The sequence below is a fragment of the Microtus oregoni genome, unplaced genomic scaffold, assembly GCF_018167655.1.
Source record: "Microtus oregoni isolate MIOR12 unplaced genomic scaffold, Mior012 000113F_ref0000058, whole genome shotgun sequence".
Lineage (NCBI taxonomy): Eukaryota > Metazoa > Chordata > Mammalia > Rodentia > Cricetidae > Microtus > Microtus oregoni.
In genome coordinates this window covers 2,587,690-2,600,538 of record NW_024544742.1, presented here as the reverse complement: position 1 = coordinate 2,600,538, position 12,849 = coordinate 2,587,690, and the positions used below count along the sequence as shown (strand labels likewise).

The 12,849-nt window shown below is 43.8% G+C and overlaps 1 pseudogene; it reads left to right on the top strand.

Annotated features, from left to right (window-relative positions):
- The window catches only part of LOC121443866, an 83,952-nt pseudogene that overhangs the window by 26,696 nt on the left and 44,407 nt on the right, over window positions 1-12,849 (top strand).

Below are 12,849 nucleotides of genomic sequence, written 5' to 3'. Positions count from 1 at the left end.
TATTTTTCTCTTAAGATCTGAAAGTTCAACCTAACATTTAGAATTCATGATTTTCCTCTGGCGAGGCCACACCTCTTAATCTTCTAACCTTTTCAAATAGTGCCATTCCCTGGTGACTACGCATTCAAATATGAGTCTAAAAGCAAGACAAAAGAAACAAACAAACAGCAACAACAAAACCCCAGAGAGGTAGAGCTAGGCGTGGGGGTGGGTGGCTGCAAGCACTTAGGAGGCTGAAGTAGAAAGGACACGGATTTAAAGGTAGCCGGTGGCACATGACAAGTTCTAGTCCAGCTTGGGTGGCATCATCGGATCCTGTCTCATGGTAACCAACCAGTCATGGTGGCACATGCCTTTAATACCGGCCCTTGGGCGACAGCTGCAGGTGGATTTTATGAGTTCAAAGCTAGCCTGGTCTACATAGATGTTCCAGGACAGCCATAGTGAGACCCTATCTCAAAAAAAGGAAGAAAAGAAGGAAAACCAGCCAACCTCTCCACACACCTCCTCACCACAATGATGATAGAAAACCAATATGTAAGAGGAACTGTACATTTATTTAAAAGGATTACTTGGACAGAAGGTCCTTAATCTTGTACTCTGTAAAACAGTGCTGGCATCGTAGAACTTGCTAATAGCCAGTCGCTGTTTGCAGAGATAGCAATTATTTTTCTGGAAACTTCTGGAATAAAAAGTGTGCTTGGAAGAGGAGGAAAGAAGTGTGCTTCTTTCACGGTGTGAGATGATTAAAATCTGTTATTCCAGTTTTGAAAAGATTCTGACCTGGGACTGATACATGAGTATAAATTCATGCTTTTCCTTCCTCTTCTCTTACTCTGTATTTGTATTTTCAAACCCAAGGTTTAAGGATCCGTTCTTTTCTCAAGTCATGATATGATATAATAAATACATTTAAAACTCTTAAGGTCAAAAAAAAAAATAAGTTACAGGGGTGGGAAGATAGCCCAGCGGACAGAGTGGCTGCCTTGCAAGTGTGGGGATCTGTTGTGGTCCAGAACCTGATGCTTACAAAAGCCAGAGGTGGCGCTACATGGTTGTCATCCCAGTATTGGGGAGGCAGAGACAGGTGCAGGCCTGTGAGACAGCTGGGCTAGAAAACTAAGGGGAGGACCCCTGGGGTGCCCTCTGCCCGAGCTTGTATGCACAATACAGATGTGCACCCGCACACAAAAAAATCATGCATATACCGCACAACACTATTTTTAAAAACAATCGAATAATGAAATTCTGATAAATGGTTAAATTTTAAATTTACTACTTATTCATTACTCCAGTACCTTATTATTTAATCGTGACCTTGACTGACATGCTGAATTTCAGTGCAGCTGCTTGGTCACCTGACACCCAGCTGGAATGTGTGTTTGTTGTATCCCCAGCCTTTGCTTTTAAGAAGGAAAAGCAAAAAGCATATGAGGGTTGTTTTCATTTTTAACTGTGGTTTTGAGGAAGACCATGAGGATTGCCTAGACCTGAGTCTAGGAGGCGTCTTCCAGGAGAAACTGAGGGAGAGGTCTTGGAAGCGTTGGAGGAGGAAGACTGTGTTACAGGAAGGGAGCAGAGAGGCGGCTCCTGTTTCACTTGAGCAAAGCGGACTTTGTTCTGATAAATACGGCTACGACCACAGGCATTGAAGCAACTTGGTCCCTTTGCCAGGAGTGACGTTTTGGTTCAGTTACCTCAGAGAAATTGATCGAGAAGTATTTGTTGTTCTTGAGCCTTGTCCAGCATTGTTTAGACTCATAATGAATTAGCTGTGCTGTTCTGTTTTAAATAGGGCCTGCTGTAGGGAATCCAGTTAAAAAAAGAATATATTTTAAATAAGATTTTCTGTCTTTAATCCACATGTTAATATTGTCTCATAAAGGTGAATCTAGTCTCTTTGCGGGGTGGGTATCAAGGCAGTGTGCTGGCTAGTTTTATGTCGATTTGACATAAGCTAGAGTTATCTGAAAGAAGGGAACCTTTGTATGTGTGTGTGTGGAGGCGTGCCGTGTGTATGTGGCATGTGTATGTATGTGAGTGTCTGTGTGGAGGCGTGCCGTGTGTATGTGGCATGTGTGTGTATGTGTGTATGTATGTATGTGAGTGTCTGTGTGGAGGCGTGCTGTGTGTATGAGGCATGAGTATGTATTTGTATGTGTGTGTGTGGAGGCGTGCCGTGTGTATGTGGCATGTGTATGTATGTGAGTGTCTGTGTGGAGGCGTGCCGTGTGTTTGTGTCATGTGTGTGTATGTGTGTATGTATGTATGTGAGTGTCTGTGTGGAGGCGTGCTGTGTGTATGAGGCATGAGTATGTATTTGTATGTGTATGTGTGGAGGCGTGCCGTGTGTATGTGGCATGTGTATATATGTGTGTCTATGTGGAGGCGTGCCGTGTGTATGTGGCATGTGTGTGTATGTGTCTGTGTGTCTGTGTGGAGGCATGCCGAGTGTATGTGGGTGTCCTTGGAAGCCAGAAGAGTGTGTCTTATTTGCGTGATGTGCGTGCTGGGAAATGAACTCTGATCTTCTATATCATGTGCTCCTAACTGCTGAGCCATCATCTCTCAGCCCAAGATGGGTGTTCCTTGTGTCTCTCTCTCTCTTTCTTTCCTTCTTTTTTTCTTTTCTTTTTGAAACAGGTTTTCTCTGTGTAGGACTGGCTGTCCTGCAATTCTCTCTGTAAACCAATCAATCCTGAACTCAGAGATCTGCCTTGACCTCCCAAGTGCTAGTATTAAAGGCACGTGCCACTGCCACAGCCAGGCTAAAGTGGGTGTTTCTTAAAATAGGGTCTTTTAATGTCAGCACCAGCAGCCTGTTAGAAACATAAATTTTGGACCATTCCACAACCACTGAACCAATATAAACTAGTAATTTGTTTTAAAATAGACACTCTAGGGGGCTGGAGAGATGGCTCAGAGTTTAAGAGCACTGATTGTTCTTCCAGAGGTCCTGAGTTCAATTCCCAGCAACCACATGGTGGCTAACAACCATCTGCAATGAGATCTTCTGCCCTCTTCTGGTGTGCAGACATACATGCAGACAGAAAGAATACTGTATACAAAATAATTAAATAAATAAATAAATAAATCTTTTTTAAAAATAGACTCTGGGGACTGGAGAGATGGAACAGCTCTCACAAGCATTTGCTGTTCTTGCAGAGGACCTGAGTTAGATTTCCAGGGCCCTTATGGTGCTTTACAACTATATGGAACTCCAATTTCTGGGGAATATGACACCCTCCTCTGACTTCTTTGAGGGCTCATCTATATGTGGACAGCAAAACCTTCACACATACAAAATAAATCTAACAAGTAAACTCCCCAGAGGTTTGTACGATGTACCGTATAGGTCTGAGAAGCCTTGTATTAAACGACACTGGAGTCCCTAGGGTTGGGGCCAGGTGAGAGAGGGGAAATCCTAGAAGACAAGGTTGGGGAGCTAGCTGTCCAGGGCCAGCCGACAGAAGGTCTTGTGGCCTGCTATAAGGACTTTGGCTACACTGTAAGTTGGGGCCCACTGGAAGGAGTAATGTGACCTAACAGGTGCTGAGAAAGGGAAAGTTAGTCTTTCCCAGGGAGGAGGCTCCTAACTGGTTATTCAGTACCAAGTGGTCAGCCCTAGAAACACAGGCATCCAGGCAACACTGAAGGGATTTAGGGAGCTGTGTTTCTGTGTTTGTTTATTGAACCTTGTGTGCGCTGTATCACCTTTACTCACCCTTGTGCAGATTTTTAAAAAGCTTTAAAAATTTATTTATTTAGTGTATTGTTTGAGTGTAAGCATGCGCATACTGTGTGCGTGTGGGGGGGTGGGGGTGTGGGTATGTGTGCATGTGTGTGTGGTGGGTGTGGGTGGTGAGGACAACTTGCAGGAGTCGTCCCCCCTCCTCTTGTCTTCCACTGTGTGGCTTCTAGGAACTAGGCTTTGCCTGCCGTGTTGGACAGTGAGTGCCTTCACTGCTGAGCCATTCCACTGGCTCCAGATGTTTTTATAACATTTGAAAATCTTCCACGGCAGATGATGGATAATTAAAACCTAACTCAATGTGATGTATTTACAAGTGTGTGTTTATGTATTGCTAATCATTTTTCCATTGCTTTTCAAACTACTACATGACAAAACTTGGAAAATCTGGATGTATATATTTTTTTTAAATCCTGAGTAGTTGAGAAAATTGTATAGATTACACAGCAATAGACTATGTGAAGACTAGCCTTATTTAGGACAGTGTTCTTCCATTTGCCAGAAAAAAATATATATGTGGAGGTATACCATCAAAATCTATGAACTGAATGCTATTAGTTATTGCTAATATTGTCATGATTCAAATATAGATTATGTACACTTGAACTATTTGTTTATATCCTCTTCTTTGGCAAGTGACTCTTTGAATTATATTTGTTTTGTGCTATGGAATTATGCACAAACAGCTCAAAATTATAGCATTATTTCTATTGAGCCTCAATTCAAATTTGGCATGGGAGGATGATAATTGATGTAGTCATAATATCTGCCAGTAGATGGGTGACTGTAACTTGTTGTCTAAAACAGTTTTCCCATCTTGGCCAAGCCAGATAGCATGTTGGTGTAAGTTTGGAATTGTTCTGAACACAGGTTGTACACAGTAGATTTTTTTTGTTTTGTTTTATTTTGTTTTTTGACTTGACAAGACAAGGTTTTGCTGTAGCTTTGGGGCCTGTCCTGAAACTAGCTCTTTAGCTCTTGTAGACCCAGCAGGTCTCAAACTCACAGAGATTCGCCTGCCTCTGTTTCCTGAATGCTGGGATTAAAGGCGTGTGCCACCACCACCTGGCCTTGTTTTTTTTTTATTTTTTTATTTATTTTTTATTTATTTATTTTTTTATTGCGAAAAGAAGAAAAAAAACATAAACAAAAAACAAGTTTCCACCTCCTCCCAGCCTCCCATTTCCCTTCCCCTCCTCCCACCCTTCTCCCCCTTCTCCCACCCTTCTCCCCCTCCCCCCACTCCTCTCCCCCTCCCTTTCCAGTCCACAGAGCAGTCCGGGTTCCCTGCCCTGTGTTAAGTCCTAGGTCCTCCCCCCTCCGTCCATATCTGGGAAGGTGAACATCCAAACTGGCTAGGCTCCCACAAAGCCAGCACATTAAGTAGGATCAAAACCCCCTGGAATTGTCCTTGGCTTCTCATCAGCCCTCATTGTTGGCCATGCTCAGAGAGTCCGGTTTTATCCCATGCTTTTTCGGTCACAGTCCAGCTGGCCTTGGTGAGCTCTCAGTAGATCAGCTCCACTGTCTCAGTGGGTGGATGCAGCCTCGTGGTCCCGAATTCTTTGCTCATGTTCTCCCTCCTTCTGCTCCTCCTTGGGACCTTGGGAGCTCAGTCCAGTGCTCCTGTGTGGGTCTCTGTCTCTATCTCTATCCATCACCAGATGAAGATTCTATGATGATATGCAAGATATTCGTCAGTATTGCTCTAGGATAGGGTCATTTCAGGTTCCCAATCCTCAGCTGCCCAAAGAACTAACTGGGAACCTCATCTTGGGCACTTGGGAGCCCCTCTCGGGTCAAGTCTCTTGCCCACCCTAAAGTGGCTCCCTTAACTAAGAATTGTGGTTCCGTGCTCCCCTATCCACCTTTCCTTTATCCCAATTCTCCTGTTTCCCCAGGTCCCCCCTCCTTCCCTTCTACCTTTTCTCTCCCCATCTCCCCTTACCCCCATCCCACCCCACCCCCAAGATCCCATTTTCTCCCCAGAAATTTGGTCTACTTCCCTTAGCCAAGAGGATAACTATATGTTTTTCCTTGGGTTCACCTTCTTACTTAGCTTCTTTAGGTTCACCTATTGTAGACTCCGTGGTCCTTATTTATGGCTAGAAACCAATTATGAGTGAGTACATCCCATATTCATCTTTTTGGGTCTGGGACACCTCACTCAGGATAGTGTTTTCTATTTCCATCCATTTGCATGCAAAATTCGAGAAGTCATTGTTTTTTACCGCAGCGTAGTACTCTAGCATGTATATATTCCATACTTTCTTCATCCATTCTTCCATTGAAGGGCATCTAGGTTGTTTCCAGGTTCTGGCTATTACAAATAATACTGCTATGAACATAGTTGAACAAATGCTTTTGTCATTTGGTAGAGCATCTCTTGGGTATATTCCCAGGGGGGCTATTGCTGGGTCCAGGGGTAAGTTGATCCCGAATTTCCTGAGAAACCGAAACACTGACTTCCACAGTGGTTGCACAAGATTGCATTCCCACCAGCAATGGATGAGGGTACCCGTTCCTCCACAGCCTCTCCAGCAAAGGTTATCCTTGGTGTTTTTGACTTTAGCCATTCTGACAGGTGTAAGATGATATCTCAAAGTTGTTTTGATTTGCATTTCCCTGATTGCTAAGGAAGTTGAACACGACCTTAAGTGTCTTTTGGCCATTTGAACTTCTTCTGTTGAGAATTCTCTGTTCAGTTCAGTGCCCCATTTTTTAATTGGGTTAATTAGCATTTTAAAGTCTAGTTTCTTGAGTTCTCTATATATTTTGGAGATCAGACCTTTGTCTGTTGCGGGGTTGGTGAAGATCTTCTCCCAGTCAGTAGGTTGCCTTTGTGTCTTAGTGACCATGTCCTTTGCTTTACAGAAGCTTCTCAGTTTTAGTAGGTCCCATTTATTCAATGTTGCCCTTAATGTCTGTGCTTCTGGGGTTATACATAGGAAGCGATCTCCTGTGCCCATCTGTTGTAGGGTATTTCCCACTTTCTCTTCTATCCTTTTCAGTGTGTTCGGGCTGATATTGAGGTCTTTAATCCATTTGGACTTGAGTTTTGTGCACGGTGATAGATATGGGTCTATTTTCATTCTTCTACAGGTTGACATCCAGTTGTGCCAGCACCATTTGTTGAAGATGCTTTCTTTCTTCCATTGTATACTTTTAGCCCCTTTATCGAAAATGAGGTGTTCATAGGTTTGTGGGTTAAAATCCGGGTCTTCTATACGATTCCATTGGTCGACTTCTCTGTTTTTATGCCAGTACCACACTGTTTTCATTACTGTAGCTCTGTAATAGACTTTGAAGTCAGGGATGGTAATGCCTCCAGACAATCCTTTATTGTATAGGATTGTTTTGGCTATCCTGGGTTTTTTGTTTTTCCATATAAAGTTGATTATTGTCTTCTCCAGATCTGTGAAGAATTTTGATGGGACCTTGATGGGGATTGCATTGAATCTATAAATTGCCTTTGGTAGAATTGCCATTTTTACTATGTTGATCCTCCCAATCCAAGAGCAAGGGAGGTCCATCCATTTTTTGGTATCCTCTTCAATTTCTTTCTTCAATGCCTTAAAGTTCTTGTCAAATAGATCTTTCACTTCCTTGGTTAGATTTACCCCAAGATATTTTATGCTGTTTGTGGCTATCGTGAATGGTGAAGCTTCTCTGATTTCCCTCTCTGCTTCCATATCCTTTGTGTATAAGAGGGCGACTGATTTTTTGGAGTTGATCTTGTATCCTGCCACATTACTAAAGCTGTTTATCAGCTGTATAAGTTCTTTGGTGGAATTTTGGGGGTCGCTTATGTACACTATCATATCATCTGCAAATAACGAAAGTTTAACTTCTTCCTTTCCAATTCGAATCCCCTTGATCCCATTATGTTGTCTTATTGCTATTGCTAGAACTTCAAGCACTATATTGAAGAGGTATGGCGAGAGTGGACAGCCTTGCCGTGTTCCTGAGTTAAGTGGGATGGCTTTGAGTTTCTCTCCGTTTAATTTGATGTTAGCTGTCGGCTTGCTGTATATAGCTTTTATTATATTTAGGTATGACCCTTGTATCCCTAATCTCTCCAAGACTTTTAACATAAATGGATGTTGAATTTTGTCAAATGCTTTTTCAGCATCTAATGAAATGATCATATGGTTTTTTTCTTTCAGTTTATTTATATGCTGGATTACATTGATAGATTTTCGTATGTTGAACCAGCCCTGCATCTGAGGAATGAAGCCTACTTGATCATAATGGATAATTTTTCGGATGTGTTCTTGGATTCGATTTGCCAGTATTTTGTTGAGGATTTTTGCGTCGATATTCATGAGTGAGATTGGCCTGTAGTTCTCTTTCCTGGTTGAGTCTTTGAGTGGTTTTGGTATTTTGAGACAGGGTTTCTCTCTGTAGCCCTGGCTGTCCTGGAACTCACTCTGTAGACTGGACTGACTTTAAACTCACAGAGATCCTCCATCTTCTTTCTCATGAGTACTGGGATCAAAACCATGTGCCATCAGCTCCTGGCACACATAGTAGGTTTGCTAAAGGTGTGTTTGTGCTTAAAGATTCGGGTTTAGCTTAAATAGAACCAATAACAGAGCGATGCTGATATTCCCCTCACCAGGTAAATGTTGGGAAGATGGACTCGCCCATTGAGAAGTGAAATCTGATCATTGGCAACCTGTCTTTAAAGCAGGTATGTGGCACATTTATTTATAGATCTTGGGGGTGAAATTCACTGTTTGTTTCATGATGCAAGAAAGCAATAACTTAGTACCCCAAAAGGTGATGGAATCAGTTGATGTCCATGGCCTTTGAAAGTCTTCTGTTTCTAGAAGCTGGTCAACTTCTTCCAAGTTGTAAAAAAAGTTTACAAGTACACCACAGCTTAGTAGAAATATTTATTTTTTTTATTTATTTATTCAACTTTATTATGTTCGTTGGTGTGAAGGTGTCAGATCTCGTGGAACTACATTTTCAGACAGTTGTGAGCTGCCATGTGGGTGCTGGGAATCGAACCCGGGTCCTCTGGAAGAGCAGTCAGTGCTCTTAACCGCTGAGCCATCTCACCAGCCCCTAGTAGAAATATTTATATAAATATTTTAAGAACTCATTGTTTAAGTACTGTCTTAGTTACTGTCCTAATTGCTATGAAGAGGCACCATGACCACAGCAACTCTTATAAAGTAAGCATTTAACTGGGGCTGCTTCAGTTTTAGAAGGTTAGTCCATGATCATCATGGCTGGAGGCAGACAGGGATGGCACTTTAGCAGTAACTGAGAACTTTGCATCCTGATCCAAAGGCAGAGACAGAGACTGGAACAGGCAAGGGCTTCTGAAACCTCAGTGTCCTTTCCCAGCTGACTCCCATCTCTAGCCCCGTCTTTATTATTTTCGAGACAGACTTCTGGTGTTGCTGAGGCTGGCCTTAAACTCAGAATCCTCCTGCTTCAGTTTCTGAGGCGTGCCATCATGCCCTGCTCTTTGTGTTCCGTTTGTATTAGTTTTAGTTTTTTGTTTTTGTGAGACAGTGTCACTCTGTTTCTCAGTCTGATCTCAAACTCCTGGGTCTACAGGACACAGCATCTGCCTTCTCCAGGATTTCTAAGTATATTAGTTGCTTAATTATACTGAGCTTTTTTTCTGGATATTGTGGTCACCTAGTTGTTTATGTTGATTTTCCCTAGTTAATATTGCCATTGTTAATATTAGTAAATCCATTCCCTTACCAGTAACATATGGAATGAACCAGGAATTATAGAGCTATAGCTCTTGGTACTTTAAGGTGTGTCTTCTATAAGAGAAGTCCTAACTCTTCAGTAATGACTCCAGCCCCCACGAGTAACTCTTTAGCTCCTGTGAGCAGCCGGAGGATATACTAGTTTTAATGTTAGCTCAGCTAGGCTGTAAGAGTGAACACATGGTTGTGGAATGTAATTTCCTGCATTGTCTTTCAAGGATAAAAGAGTTCCTAAGATAGAGGCCTTTTCATGTCTGTGCAGTTGCCTCTAAGTTTGTACGACTGGAACAAGAAAATCTGAGCCCTGACCTTGCCGCAAACATAAACCAGCTGTAGAGCCCTCGCTGATTTACACAACTGTTGTTGGCTTCAGTCTGTTTCTTCAGTGCTAGTCTTTTGTTAGAAACGTCTAAGAACCTTTCAGCGTGACCATGTAGGAACCCAGGCAGGGTGGTAAAGACACTGGCAAATGGCTAGGGAGGGATGTCAGTCAGTGGCAGACTACCTGCCTAACATGCAAGAAGTTTGTCCTCCCCAGTAACAACAAGACAAAACCAAGACCTTCCAAATATTTATAAATCAATAGAGTGCTATAACAAATCAAGAAACTGAGAATCGTTGATTTAAACACTGAACACTCTGAAGCCGTGACTGCCATGAGTGGTCTGTTCAAGTCACCGTAACTGTCCCCACCTCGGCCTGCAGCACACTGTCCTCCCGTCATCTCTACCCTCCCTCGCCATCCTCTTTCCTGAAACTGTTGGTTAGGATGGTTGCCAGAGGTCCCCAGGAATTTGCCAATCCTAGTTGCTAAAATTCAATGCCTCTTTGGCTTCCTCCTCCAAGGATACATGATAAATGGGGCACTTGGGCAGAGCCATCATGATACCACAGGTGATCACCGGTGAGGTGGTGGTTGTTGGGACTGATTGCCACAGACAGAAGGAAGAGGAGAAGATGGCGGCTGTGGGTTGGGTTTGGGGAATGGCTATTTTCTCCCTGAGCTCCACCAGCATTGCTTGTGACGGAGAAGATGAACGTGGAGGTGCTGGTTGAGGGCAGACTGGAGGGCCTGAAGATGGCTCAGCAGTTAAGCGCTCAAGCCGTTCTTCCAGAGAACTGGAGTGTGGGTCCCGGCACCCACATAGGGTGGCTCACAGCCATCTCTAACGTCAGCTCCAGGGGTTCTAACCTCAGCATCTGTGAGTTTGAGGTCAGTCTGGTCTACAAAATGAGTTCCAGGGCCACATTGTGAAACTGTCTCAACAACAACAACACAAACAAAAACAGTGTGGTCCTGAAGGCCACACGTGTTGACGCAGGTCAGGGCAATTTGAAAGCCCACTGTCTGAAGTGGTCTGAAGTGGAATTTACGCCCTGGCAATGCTGCAGTAGGCACGGGCAGCCCGTTTACGGCGGCTCTGTTGAACTTGTTCACATTGGGTTTCATGGTCTGAGTTGATGAAGCCGACTGACCAGGTCTTTTCCTCAAGAGGGCATCGGATATTAAAACTAAAATCCAGTAGCCTCTTTAAAATGAAGGTGGTTCAGTTGCCATACATGGCACTTCTTCGGACTATTTTGTATGCAGCGATTGACTAATGAAAATTTAACGTTTTAAAAATTACCCACCTGGATTTTACAAAAACCGCCTGTAGGTCCAGGCCACAGTGGTTGGATTCTTAGCAGCCGTGGCAGCAATCGTTCTGGGCTGGATTCCAGAAGGGAAGTATTACCTCAGCCATTCCATACTTCTGTGCTCCAGCAGCGTGGCCACCGCCTTCATTGCATCTCTTCTGCAGGGTGAGTGCAGCTCTAAGTGTCCGCTTGGCAGCTTTTGTCTTTTAATAAAAGGATCGACTTCCCAGGATACTGACTTTTTCTTTTAAATTCTATTTCTTTTACATCCTGTGTGCAGCCTCTCCGCATCATACTCCTCTCCTGTCCCTCTCCCCCATACCCCCACCCCCAGCCCCCAATCCCCTCCTTTTCTATCTCCATCCAGGAAAGGGCAGGTCTCCTATGGATATCAACAATACATGGCATATCAGGTTGCGGTAGGACTAAGTACCTCCCAGGTATGAAGGCTGGGCAAGGCGACCCAGTAAGAGAAGTAGGGTCCCAAAAGCCAGTAAAAGCCCCTGTTCCATAAGAGGACCAAGCTACACAACTGTCACATATAAGCAGTGTGCATAGGTCAGTCCCATGCGGTCTTCCCCGTTGTCGGCTCACTACGAAGCCCTCTGAGCCCAGGTTAGCTGATTGTGTGAGCCTTCCCTTGGAGTCCTTGACCCCTCTGGCTCCTATGCTCCTCTCTCCTCCTCCTCTTCTGCAGGATTCCCAGACTCAGCCTGATGTTTGGCTGTGGGTCTCTACGTCTGCCTCCAGCATATGTGACTGTTAAATATTTGTTCATGATGAAAATGACAGAAAATATCCACATAAGCTTTAAATAATCTTAGTTCAGATGTATTTTTATGTTACTACTTATTTATATTTATTTATTTGGTTTTTTTCAAGACAGGGTTTCTTTGTGTAGCCCTGGCTCTGTAGACCAGGCTGGTCTCAAACTCACTGAGATCTACTTGCCTCTGCCTCCCAAGTGCTGGGATTAAAGCCGTGTGCCACCACCGCCCTATTTATTTAAATATTTATAAGCACTGTAGAAAGCAGGCTTTTTGAGGTTGTTCCCTTTGTCACAGACTCCCTGGCTCAGTCTTCCGTCAGGCAGTCCAGTGTTCCCGTTTTCCCTAAGACTTAAGAAAGGCCTTCCTGGAAACCACACAGGGGACTTTCCGGCCTGTCGCAAGAATTCCAGAAATTCTGTTTCAAAAGCAATCCCTCATCTAAATTCTTGGTGGAGAGTACTTCCTGCACTCCCAGAGGACCTGAGTTCAGTTCCCAGGAACCCCCTGAGGCAGCTCACAATTCCCTGTGACTACAGCCCAGGGTGAAGGGTGAACCCAACACCAGTGCCCGTGGGGGCAGCTGTGCTCACCCCTGTGTGTCCTCTCTCACCAGCGCACAAGTATAACCTAAGAAACACCAACCCCACAGAAACCCCAAAGGTTAAGTTTCTGTGACAATATAAATATAACCTTGTGCTGATGCTTAATGTAGCATATTTTGACTATATGTTAAAAAACAGAAGTTAAAAAACTTAACTGAGCTGAGTGCTAATGGTGCACACCTTTGAATCCAGCACTCGGGAAGCAGAGGCAGGCAGACCTCTGTGAGTTTGAGGCCAGCCTGGTCTACAGAATGAATTCCAGGACAACCAGGGCCATACAGGGAAATTCTGCCTCAATAGGCCCCCCAATAAAAAAATAACCTTAGAATTTGCAGGATTATCTTCTTTAT